This window comes from Sylvia atricapilla, chromosome 14 (assembly GCF_009819655.1).
Source record: "Sylvia atricapilla isolate bSylAtr1 chromosome 14, bSylAtr1.pri, whole genome shotgun sequence".
NCBI lineage: Eukaryota > Metazoa > Chordata > Aves > Passeriformes > Sylviidae > Sylvia > Sylvia atricapilla.
The window spans coordinates 14858699-14871947 of NC_089153.1; the positions used below are offsets into that span (position 1 = coordinate 14858699).

The 13249-nt window shown below is 43.5% G+C and overlaps 1 protein-coding gene and 1 long non-coding RNA gene across 2 annotated transcripts in view; one reads left to right on the forward strand and one right to left on the reverse strand.

Moving 5' to 3' along the window:
• The window catches only part of RNF145 (ring finger protein 145), a 46994-nt gene extending 37849 nt beyond the window's left edge, over positions 1-9145 (reverse strand). Inside the window, exon 1 of the mRNA XM_066329267.1 lies at positions 8901-9145. The gene's annotated coding sequence lies outside the window, so the exon portion shown is untranslated. The remainder of the gene's footprint in view (positions 1-8900) is intronic.
• A 69-nt stretch (positions 9146-9214) lies between these two features.
• Positions 9215-10430, forward strand: LOC136367540 (uncharacterized). Its single transcript, XR_010744699.1, has 2 exons — positions 9215-9473; positions 9598-10430. It is a non-coding gene; the product is annotated as an uncharacterized lncRNA (long non-coding RNA).
• Positions 10431-13249: the final 2819 nt, after the last annotated feature.

A 13249-nucleotide genomic window follows, 5' to 3' on the forward strand; every position in this document is an offset into this window, starting at 1 on the left:
GAGTTAAACTCAAATCCAGACAGGACAGCTTCTATTTTGGCTATATAAAGGTCAATTTGCTAGCAGTTTTTTCCATGGTGACAGTGTAAAATGGGGGAGGGCAGGTTAATGGTATAAAAAAGGTCCAAGGGTGTGCACCGTTCTTATTTACAGTCATTTAGCACCCAAAATCTCAGCAGAAAGACCCCAGTGAAGTAGGTACTACATAAACATTTACATGATCAGCATTAGAACGCAACACTCTGTATGCTTTAGAAACCAAACAACAACAAAATTCACACACTACACCTACCAAGCTTAGCACTATTTCTACGTGTCTCAAATTAAATAATCACCAATTAAGGACGTTCTTTAAATATTTTGGATTCACTTCCTCAATGCAAATTGCAATAAATAATTTTCAGATACCTAAGCTTTAAAAAAAACCCATTTACAGCCTTCATTAACTTCTACTAATTTATCTGTTTATAGAATTTGAGGGCCATGAGTTTTGAAGATTAGGACCAATAATGCAACTATTTTACTCATTTCTATGTAATTCACCACAAAGCATCATACAAACAAAAGACCATATCCTCACTCCTGAATACTAGAAGGTAATTGAAATTGGGAGTTTGCCATCGGGTAAGATGGAAGATGCACAACAATAAAGGGCACTTTTAAAGAAAAACAGCTGGTCCACAACATCATCTTGAAAGTAACCAACAGAATCATTTCAAAGAGCAAAAGGATCAGTTTAACATCCTGTCAGCTACGACTGACAGTTGTTCCTAAACAAAATGTGCTGTGGTTTTACCATTCACCACCTGCCCATCCCTTGAACATGATTCACTGCAGGCTGCATTAGAGAAGCGCAGTTGAAGATGGGGATGATCCAGCAAGTTTTTATCTGCAAGAAGCCACTCAAAGTAAAATCACCTGCAGCACAATCAGCCCCCCAACGAGGTCAGACTTAAGAAAAAGCTCCCAATCCCAATTATTAAGGAGACAATTGAAAAGAACTGAAACCTGAGCAAAGAAATAGAAAAACCTGCAGCTGAACTACACTTTTGAATAAAGTTTTACAGGATTTTATTCATGTTGCCTCCGTGTAAGTTAGAAAAGTTTTTCAGCTGTGCAAGTTGTATATACCTGAAGCCAATAAGGAAGTCCAGCATGAAGTGAAACCATGCAAATATACATGAAGAAAAAAACCTAACCCAAATAACCAAAACAACCTCTCACTTACACACAAGCCTCGTGTCAGGTTTTATTTGTGCTGCCATGGCCTAGATAACACTGTAAACTGTTCATGTCACACCTTCAGCCACGCTCACACTTCTCAAACCACGATGACATAAAATTAATTCAGCTCAAGAAGTCAGGACAGATAAGAACTGAGATGTGGCTCAAGAAACCACAGGTGGCAGGGCTGTTGCTAGCCATTGTCTAGCCCACAGTCTGATTTTTCAAGTTATGTAAATGCTGGCACTTTTTACAGAGCTCTTGCAACAGCCCTACAAACCCCAAGGTTTGCACAGGAAGTGCCTCCCAACCACATCAGGCACCACACAACACCAGCAGTTCATAGAGCTGCCCAACACAATTTAAAAGGTCAGCCAGAAGATCACAAATATTTAGAATGAACAACCAAAAGTACCACCCAAGCAGCTACTACTGAATCAGAGCATTCAACGTTTTGTGTGAAAACTGAGTTTAAAGGGACGGTACTGTACAAATACAAGTTGGAAGTTACACAAGATTGTATGTAAAGTTACAAAAAAAAAAACAAGCCTCAATAATTCATATCAAAATATTGTAAATGTCCTTGAATTTTCAAAAATCTATGAGTTTGTCAAGTTCATAAATTTAATCAAAACTCTGAAACTAGGCTGCCTCCTGTTTTTTTACTAGGTTCCTTTTCCAAGTAGATCAGGATGTAGGGATAGGGATGAGCAGGGACTGACAGGTTTTCATTCTGCCAGAAAAATACCCACGTAAAGTGACAACAAGTGCCTGATATCAAATTACATTCTCAAAACTGTCAAACCTTTTTCAGTCATCAACAACAACTAAATATGTAGGACAGGAAGGTAACTTTCACTTGAGCTTTCACTTTCCTTAATTACTCCAGAAAGATAGTTACATGGACAACTTCTCTTAATACTGAAAGTTCACTTGAGGGTCAGCACATCCAAATTAAGCTGAGAAATTCTGCCTCCCAAACTCATGCACACATACTTGAGACATGGCAAACTAAAAAGCGCAGCATTTCAATTATCTAGAAGAATAATTAAATTTCAAATGCTTCTAAAACGAAAGCAACACAAACTTGGGAAACCACATCATGTCTCAACGGAAGTGCTGTGAGGAGCAGCCACTGCAACTCCACAGCATCTTCTGTCCCTGACTGACAAAAAGACCCAATACTAATAAGAAACCCTTTAAAATTAACTCCACTAGAAATGCGGATGTGTTAAATAAAGCCTCAGTTGTAATGGCTGCCAAGTTCTAACAGAACGAAATAGAAGCAAGCAAAGTCCATTGCCCTCAACTCATTATACTGCAAAGAGCTCTCACAATACATTATTTTGATTGGTGTAAAAACAAACAAAAAAACAACCGCAACATTAAACCTCTAAAACCTTTAGGTAAATGATGATGACAGGAGTTGCTGGATGCTCAGGCGTTAGGAAAAAAAAAAATAGGTCACTTGTCTACAAAGCCAAAACATTGGACCGGGGAGCCACTTGTTTAGTGTTTCAAAAATTTTTCCCCAGTGATTTCAAACATCTCTCCCTGTTCCAAATTAGAGTAAGAAAGGGAAGAGTCTCAGGAAGGCTATCACCATTTAACTCCTACTGGAAGGTAATATCACACAGCCACTTGCTCACCATCACCCCTCCCAGGAGAATGGAGAGAACTGAAAAAAAAGGTAAAAACCTTGGACTGAGATAAGAACACTTTAATAAATAAAATAAAATACTGCTGACGAAAGGCAGGTAGGAACAAAAATAGACAGGACTAAAAGAGAAACCAGTGCCACAATCCAGTTGCTCGCCACCCACTCACCAATGCCCATCCAGTCCCTGAGCAGCAATCAGTGTCTCCCAGCCAATTCCCCCCTGTTTATACACTGGGCATGGGGTGCTGTGCTGTGGAATATCCCTTTGCCCAGTTCCCCCAGCTCCTTGTGCACCTGCTCACTGTCAGAGCACAGGAAACTGAAAAGTCCTGGATTTAGAGTAAGCACTGCTTGGCACCAACTAAGCCATTGGTGTGCCACCAACATTATTCTTGTACTAAATCCAAAACACAGCACTGCACCAGCAACTAAAATTAACTAAATCCCAGCAAAAGCCAAGACTGAGAACTTCAGATTTCACATCTTAAGCTGTGCTATTTGGCCAAAACAACCTTTTCTAAAAATCTCCATTATAACTGATTGTTCATGGAACGTGGATTGTTCATTTTTGTTTTATAGCGATTATGTTTCAAAAACCCCTCCCTCCCCTGGCACACCCATTTCGTCAAAAGCATATTCCTGGTTAGCCTTCCAGAAAACAGGAGAGTTGGCAAAATTTTTTTTAAAAAAAGAGAAAAAACTCCTTCAAGTTTGTCCCATGGCTCATTCCATCAGCAGAAGAGACCATCCAAGTGTGATCACACGGCACGTACCCTCTCAAAGATAACACACATTTTCCCTTTCACAGAATTTTCTTTCTCAAGTTTTGTCACAACACAAAATTTTGCCATTTCAGCTGAAGCCGTGAATTCTGCCACTTAAACAAGTGTAATTATTGCTACTGCACCAACATAAATATAAATCCATCACATCACAGGCAGAAAATACATCCTGGTAAAGCAGCACAAGGGGCAGCAAGAATCTGCTCCCATTTATGCAAATAGGTACAAAATTACATTAGCAGAGAAAAGTTTGTACATTTAGGAAAGCATAAATCATAAAGTTACTTAATAGTTAAAGAAATTAACCGGAATATCTGCAAATATAAGTTATTCCAAGACTATTGCCACCAAAAATCACCACAGAAAGTAATTCCAGATCAGAACCTCAAAACCAGACTTGATCCTGCAACATTCAGCCTCACACCTGTGAACAAGATGCTCATTCTGCTACAACATCACAATGTAAAATACTTGGCAAGATTGACTAAAATCCAAAAGAGAGAATTTCAACTTCTGTTTCTCACATCTATGAAATTCTAGTTACTCTGGATACATCCATTAACAAGCGGATTCTGGTCTGTTTAGTTTAGTTTACGTTAGATTATTTTTCAGTAATAGATTCTGAAACTAAAAATATCACCAGGAAAAGCTTTTGTTTTCCTTTGAGGTAAACTCTGCTAGACAGACTTTGAAGAGGGGAAAAAAAAAAAAAGTAAAAAATAAACTTAACAAAATACAAAATACACAAGTTCTATCTGTAGCTGTGGAAGAGTTCAGTGTCACAGCTCAACAACTAAAATTAGACCCATCAGCTCGGTTGTACCCACTCACTCCCTTCTTTATACCTGTCCTGGTCTCGGAAGCATAAAGAATTAGAATCACAGAAGAATCCCATTCTTCAAAAACTCTGATCTTTCTATCATCAGTTTGGGAGGGAGAGAACAAAGGGAAGGAACGCGACAAAAAGGTTTATCAAATATGCACTTAGAAAAGAATCTTCCTACGTGATGCTGTAGAAAAATAAACAAAAACAAAGCAAGAACTCGGAGTACGTGAGTCACCAATCCATCAAAAGGGCTCTTTCCCTTGCACACAGTGGCAGGGAAGGGAAAAGACTACCTTGATCCCATACAATTTAAATTGGCTAACAAGGACAGCAATCAAAGACTTCTGCTGAGAAGGGCAGATCCACTGAGATACCAAGAGCAGGAATAAATCCCTGGAACACTGCAGACGTGCAGAGCGACACCAGCGCTGGCACCCAGTCACTGCTCCCAGTAATGCTCAGTCCTGGATCACTGGAGTGGTTCAGAAATTTCAAATAATAACCAGAGAGTATTTAGCCTTCCATTGAAAGGTTTAGAGAGAGTCAGTCAGCAAACAGACAGCTCGATCTTGCTGTGTAAGCAGTTAACAAGAACAAACAACATTTTTTTTCTCCTTTATTTTTTTTCTCCTTTTTTCCCCATCTGGTCTAACAGTATGGATTGCTGTACAGCTGCTGCAGTGGTGTGCCTGAAGAACTGGTATTTCTACCTAGAAAACACAGTAATTCCTACATTCCTACTCATCCACCCAAGATTCATTCAGTTGTGAACTCTAGCACAGCTAAGGTTAACTATTCCAAACACAGCACGTGTTTTGCAAAAGCAAATGTTACTGCAAAATAAATTAGGTCAAACTCTTCTCTGTTCACAGGGACTTCAGTGAACATGAATTCCCATTAAAGGCATATTAAAAATGGACAAAAGCAACTACGGAAGGTTAATTGCAGAGAATAAAAAAAAAATAATCTGTATTTCCAACTTTCATTAATTCTAGCAAATTTTATATGAGGGGAAAGAAAACTAATCCAGGAAATGAAGATACATATCACAGAGCTGTGAAGATAAAGTTTTCTTTAAAGATTTATTTCTTGAGTACATTTATACACTACGAACAGTTTCAGTGCACTCTCAATTATATAGCAAGGGCATTATATTATTTATAGGCAGCCTGTAACACATTCAGTGGCTTTTATTTTTCATAATGAGCAGGTAAGACAAAGGAACTGAACTCAGGGAGTAGCACGTGTTCACAAAGGTTAATAAATCCAGCAGGTATGCAGCAAAATCCTTCCTGCTGTGGATTCCTACGGGATCTGCGCTCTGCCTGCACACCATCAGCTCCAACCCAATCACACTGAGAGAGGCTGCTTGGTTTTGAGATCACAGCTTAGCTGGGCACCTGAAAGACAGCAAGCTTAATTCATTAAAATTAAAGGATAATTAATAATACCTTTAATTAAAACCTTCAGAAGGAAATCTAGGTTGACTCAACAACCTAAACTGCTCCGAGGTCCCTTCTGGCTCCCCGGTTTCTGGCCAGTTCAAGGGCTGGTTTATTAACCAGTTATTCAGCACTTTTTCTTGCCGTCACAGCCGTGTTTGCAAGCCCACACCTAACAAGCCTGCCTAACCACATTTGTATCAGCACATTCTGAGAAAATCTGGGCAGCAATCCCAAAGCGCCTCTGCAGAGGAGAGAATACCCAGAGGAGCTGCACACCGAGCATTAATGAGAGCCCGAGATGATGCAGTGACATCCCACCCCAGAGAGCTGGATCCCAGGAACACCAGACACACAGGCAAAGCTCACAAAAAACCTGCAACCCAAATGTGTTACCAGGATGAAGCCACAGGACAGGATGAAATATATTTATTTCATCCTCCACAGAGGCTCAGATAGTTTTTAGCCATTTCGGACACAGCCTATGTTTAGAACCTGCAGTAACAATAACTAGTTACCAGACTGGTAAGAAGTTAAAACAGAAAATAAGACTTTCAAGATTTCTCTAAGTCAGCACTGATAAAGTTTCCATTGCTGCTGCTTTATCTGTTTTCTGAATCATGCAAACAAAGCTTCAAGGCCTGTGAAATAGGCTCAGCTTCCTGCAGCACTAGACTTGCCTGACAGAAATACCAAACACACGCTGGAAATACCCAGAAAAGTTCCCTTCAACACATGCTCAAAAACTCAAGATATGCAACCAGAGAATTCTTCCAGAAAAACTCCTCAAGATGAAGTACCCACTTCTGAGTGTGCCTCCCAAGTATGAGACTAATTACAGAGCACCAGGGCCTCTCTGAAACGAGGAGATGCTGGAAGGGCAGGGAAACAGGAACAGAATGAATCACACTGAAGGACTGGACTTGAATATGCATTTAAAAAGCAAAACGATGGTGAACCGTCCACTCTAACCACATCAAACACTGCCAGGTGTCTTTGTAGCTAAAAATGGATTCCGAAGAGTAAATCACCACATGGGTTCCAGAGGAGGGGAAGAGGAGCCATCTGCACTGTTTGAAGAGGAGGAAACCGACCCAAGTTTAGCAAACAGCTTAGAGAAGGTTTTGTGTGAGTACAACACCAAACACCAAGCGGGCTCACAGTTTTCCAGGACACACCCATCGTTCAAAGCTCACTGGCATGATGCACCTTTCTGCATCTGCACCACGGGCTCCAGCTGCTGAACAGGACTGAGATACCGATCTCTGCCCATCCTCTCCCAAAGGAAGGAATTCCCCTGTATTTCTTCCAAGGAAAGTTGCTCAGTTCACGTCTCCATCAGAATCAAGTGGCTCTAACATCAGTAGCTCCTCAAGACTGACATAAAGAAAGTGAATCCTTGTTTTGGATGAGCAGCAGTTTTATATCGTTCCGTAAGATTTCTGATGAACCTCTACGCAATGGTGGTCACAAAGACAATCATTTCATAATGATAAAGAGTTTAACAATTAATTAAATCTTTTAGTGATATTATTACCGAAAAACTGGAGCTGATTATTATAGATAACTAGAAACAAAAAAGATAGTTTTTCATGGACAGACCCCCTCGTATCTAAGATAACCAGCAAAAAAAGCCAAGGTTATAGATAAACTGAAGTCACAGGGTGCAATAGCTTAGAGCGCCCACCTAAACGAAGTATTTTTTTCCACAATTAAATCTACCGTCATTAGCCCGACAAGAATGATCAAAAAGTAATTAATAATTATTTTCTTCTTCGCCTCTCAAGTTTTATCTCTACACACATATTACAAACACAGACAAAACATAACTGAAATATATGTTAAAGTATCCAAGCCTGAAACACAACAGAAAAACTGCACTAAAAACCGCATAAGGAATTAATACCGCAACACCTACAGATTTAAAAAAATAAAAAAAGTATGCTGAATGGGATCACAAATGGCTAATATTTATGAGTCAAACATATCACACAAATCTCACTTTCCTTTGGTGTATTTTGCCCATAGTTTCTAATATTCTCCTTCATTTGCTGATACGTGCAGCATCACACACAAAAAAAAAATCACTTTTTTTCCACTTTATTCCCCCAATTACATTATTTATGCACCAGGTCCCACACACACACCCCCAAAAAGGCAGCACAAGAAGAAGGTAAGAATCCCTCTAAGAGCTCCATCTGTCACGAGTATACTTGGTACGCAGAACTACTCCCGAGCACAGAAGAAAAACGGAAAATTCTCATCACAAACCTTATTTTAAAAAGCTACAGAAGGTCTCATAAAACCGACTGACACGACATAAGTAGGGAAGATGGAAAGAGCCCTGTTCTCCACGCCACGGGCAGGCTGCTCCTTACATAAGCATGACCATATGCTCCAGGGCCCGTCTCCAGGAGAGGTGCCGGCTCCGCTCCGTGTCTCAGCCGTGTGGGCACCGGGCCGGGGGATGCTCCGCCGGCTGCGGGCAGCGGAGGGCAGAGCCCGACTCCACCGGCCGCGGGCAGGTCAGGCAGCACCGCAGCCCCCGGCCGCGCCAGCCGCTGTGTCAGGGACGCAGCAGCCCGCAACTCATCCCCGGCGCCAGCACGGGCAGGAGCCGGGCGTGCGAGGCGCGACCCCCCGTTCCCCCGCTCCCCGGCAGGACACACTTATCCCCGGCCCGGCGCAAGTGCCGCGCTCACCGCCGCGGGCAGCGCCGCGCATCCTGCCCGGCCCCGCTGAACTCCAGTAACCCCGGCGGCTCCCGGCGGAGGAGGGGAGCGGGGAGGGGAAGGGGGGCGGAGGGCGGAGCGGGGATGGAGGGGCTGAGCGCAGGGAAGGCCGGGGAGCCCCGGCACCGGCGCGGACACGCGCGGGAGTAGCGGGGGCGCGGAGGGGCGCGGGAGCGGCGGGGGTGGGGGGGCGCCGCGGGGTCGCGTGCCTGAGGCGGCGCGCGCGGGAATCACCTGAACCCGCGGGGTCGCCGCCGCCGCCTCCTCCTCCTCCTCCTCCTCTCTCGCTCCCGCTCCCCGGTTGGCGCGGCGGTGGCTCCGCGCTTCTCACACCGACGGCGGCGGCGGCGGCGGTTCGGTGCCCGGCGGCAGAGCGGCTCCACGAGGCACCATGGCCGCGCCGCGCCGCCTCAGGGCGCCGCCGACACCCCGCGGCCCCGCGGACGGGCGGCCATGGCCCCGCTGCCTGCGCGCGCGCGCCGGCCCTTCCCGCGCATGCGCGAGCCCCGCCCGCGGAGCGGCGCCTCCGCCCTCCCCGCGCAGGTTCGGGGCGGGGGCGGCGGGAGCCCAGCGGCGTTTTGGCTGGAAAGAGCCGGGATTTGGGCTGCACAGCGCTCCCCGCCGGGAACGGGTGCTGACCCTAACCCCGAGACCCTTTCGCCCGCCCACACCCCTGAAAAGGCAGAGGTTAGGGGTTAAATTCCGATGGGAGCCGCAGGGGTTTGGGTCCTCTCGGGACGTGCGGACTCGCCAGGGCAGCTGAGAGTCTGGAAGATGACTCAGAAAAGTCGGTCAGCAAAATTTGAGGTAGTGTCTGAGCAGATGTTTAAAAGGCAGCCCTGCTATTTTAATAATACTCCTTACTGGCCTTGTAGAACACAAAGTGCTGTATTACTTTCAAATACTAAGGGTGACTCTGGTTTTTTTCCAGTGTTTTACTGCAGAGCCTCCAGTCACCTTCGTTGTGAGTTCAACCAGAAAAGCACCAGATTTTCTGTACTATTGCAATGTCATTTTTCAGCTGGAGCCCTGACCCAGGGGCTGCTCCTTCACAGCCCTGCCCAGCCCAGTATAGTTTCATACTTTGCAGCTCACAGACCTTGCATGGAAAGTCTCACCAACATTTACTCATCCTGTCAGGGTTGCACGGCCAAGCCCTAAAACACATTCTTAAATGCTATGGAAAAAAATATGACACGAAAGGAATGATGTTTTTTACCTTGGCATTAGGAAAAAAAATACAAAGCCACGTTGTCTGGAAGATGAAAAAACTTTGCTGTGGTGAGGAATGAGAGAATACACTGAACTGGAAAATCCTGTAGTTCACAAGGGTTGGGCTGGCCAACTTAATAATTACTTTTTTCCTTCCATCTCTAATGAGAACTGGAGCATTCACAGACGTAGGTATTAACAATACCTCAACGCAGTGTCTTTAACTCTGTGAAGCAGAGACATTAAAATAAAGAGGTTTTGGGTCTATGTCCGCATTATGCTTTGCAGAATTACTTTGTCTGAGTACCTGAAGGTTTTCAACACACCAGGAGAAAAGGGTAGTTTGAACATGCCCATCCTCAGATGATGCATTTGGTGTTCACTCTGGGCCAGTCTTCTCAACTCCAGTCACTCCAGAATGCAGCAGGCAGGAAATCAAAGGGCAAAACTGACAGGAGTCTCCTGAACCTTTGCAGTACCGTGGAACAGCTCAGCACCATTTTTTACAGGCTTCAGATTTTAATACCATTTAAATAAAACCAACAGATTTTGGTTAAAGTGTTTACTTTAAATCTATTTGTTTATGCAAGGGTTCCTAAATTCAATTTAGAAAGAACAGACCTGCAGACCCAGCCAAACAAAGGACACCCACATGTGATTATTACTCATAAGCACTCCGTGCTCTGGTCAGGCTTAGGAGGTTCACTGACTCTCTTCTGCCCAGGGCTTCTCTGACCTGCTCAGTGTCTCCTCTCAGCAGTTGCTTTCCTCCTTTTGTCACTTAACAGGTCCCTGCATCACAAGTGTTTGCAGCTCTTGTTTTATGTATGTTTATTAATCCTGCCACTATCACCTAATCCTTTTCTTGTACCTGGGGTAAACCCTGCTCCAAACCCTGGATTTCTGCAGAGAACATGGGAAAAGAGCTTCACCAGTCTCCAGCCACCCCATTCTTCTGGCTCAGCCCACTCACTACTCCATCCTGTTGCTCACCAGTACCCCACTTCTTATCACAGGGAATATAAACCAGCTATCATATAAGGCATAAGAATTTAATTTCATTTCTAGGGGCTGCTGGTCTACTCATGCCATACATGGAAAAAAAAGTCATGAGTCACTTCTTGTCTATTCTTCGTGGGTTTGGTTCAGTGCTGACTGAGGTTGGGGTGGTCTCTAAGTCGGGGAGATATGGAAGAGAAGACAGCAAGCAGCAGAGAGAGACAAACACAAATTCACAGCTGGAGAGAACAACAGGCATTTATAAGAGTTGGAGTGGAAATACCTGTTACTTTAGAAGTAATTATTATAAAGTTCTCGCTTCAGTTTGCAAGCAAACAATAGGAACTGAACCCCACATTTATTTCATTCTGTCCTCTCTCAGCATTTAATTCTGAAAATGTGTTACTTCACAAAAGCAAAGGTTTTCTAATGAGCAGATCAGGTATGTGGCATTACTACTGTCTTGTCAGGCATGGCTTTTTAAAAGCACCTCAACTTTCTGCTTCATTTCTCCAGAATTTTGAAAGCCTCTCCTGCATCTGACACTGCGTGGCTGAGAATTCTGAACTCAGTGATTATTCATCTCTCATTATCAACAAAGGCCTTTGGATTCCAGAATTTCAGTGATCAGCAACTGAGGACTGAAGGACACCGCTATGGTGACATCTCATTAAAACTTTGAAAAGACTTTCTCAGAGTTCAGATAATGTGGAAGCTTGATTTGTCCATGCAGATGGACACATGCCAGCACCCCAAACTGCTTACAAAGAAAATCCCTCATAAGAATTCTCAAAGAGCAGCAAAATATGCTGACGTGGAAGGATGCTGCATGCATAAGGTGGACAATAACATAGGCAGTTTTATTTGAAGCTTTTTATAAACCATTGTTTAAAAAAATATTCATACATACATATGCAAAAGCAAAGGAATGTCTTAATGAGTAGGTTATTGGACAAAAAGTTAACTAATGCAAAAATTAAGATTGCCTGTGAAACCTAATTTGGTGCCTCATGTATAATACTGGTGGCAGCCAGCCCCTGAAGCCTTTGTGTTCCCTTCTTGCAATTTTATCCCATTCACCGAACAAAGGAACAAATAAACTTTAATTAAACTTTAATTCCTGCAGAAACCCATACCCAGAAACAGAAATTGGGAGCATTACTGGGCAATGGCAACAGAGTCAGTGCATCTGTCTCTGATTTATCTCTATAATCCCATCTCAAAAATTCCTGGTTTTCACTGTGACCCTATTTCCTAAATTTCTCACCACACTTTGCTTCTCATCATCTCCTAATTTTTCCTGTCATTCCTGCTGCTTTTCAGAGCTCTTTCTAGAGCTGGATTCTCAATTTCCTCTTTGTTTTTGCTCTTTTCAGGAAACCATTCCTGCAGTGTGACTGATAATTAAATCTCTCCTTTGATTAGATATATCTTTTACCCCTCTCATAATGCTGGACAGTGCTGACTCCAAACACATCAACAGCTGCTGTGATTTTCAACATACCTAAAGGAAAGCCAGAGCAATCTCTGTGTTGGGAAGCTGGAGAGCTGTGTGGTGATGTAAGGAAAGGGATGAATCAAGTTTTGTTCGGTGAACAAAAGCATCACAGTTCTTTCCCAAGATCCCTTGCCAGTGGGGCATAATCTAGAATACAAAGAATCGAAGTAAATAAAATAAAAATCATTGGGCTGAATAGTGGCAGAAGAATAACAGTTGCATTCAGGAGGTGGAAAATCATATGTACATGGGAACAAGCCTCTGGTATTTACAGCATCTCGCAGTGCCAACATTCACTAAATAATCCTGAAAAAACTCCTGTAAGGAAACTACATAAATAATATTCTAACCTTCCCTTTACTGATAAAGCAGCTGAGACAGAGACTGTATTAGTGATGACCTGAAAATGTGCTTCACTTCAAACTGGAGACATTTCCGAGCCTCCAACCAAGCTGGCAGCTCCTGAAGCCTTTACTGAACTCTGGGAGTTGTGCCCGGAGTCACCGTGACTCAGAATCACAGGGAGCACTGAAATGCTGCATTTCTGGGGCACAGGGATGGCAGTGTCCTGTGGGTTTAACCCACACTCTGAGGGTCCAGCCTGGCAGAACGTGGCTATAATAATCAGCGAGAGGCTGATTGCAGGTGCCTTGAAAAATCAAAAGGGTTTGAATCAAGATGGAAAAATAATACAAAGTACAAAACAACAAAGCCGAGCACAGCACAGAGACAAACTCCTTGCTGCTACAGCACCTTGAAATGTGAAAAGCAAAAATTGTGGAGTCCCTTTGTTCTCTCTCTTTAGTACCTAATTGCTTAGGTGGGCTTTTGGCCCTTGGCCCAATGAGTAAAACAACAGTTTTTGAGTAACATT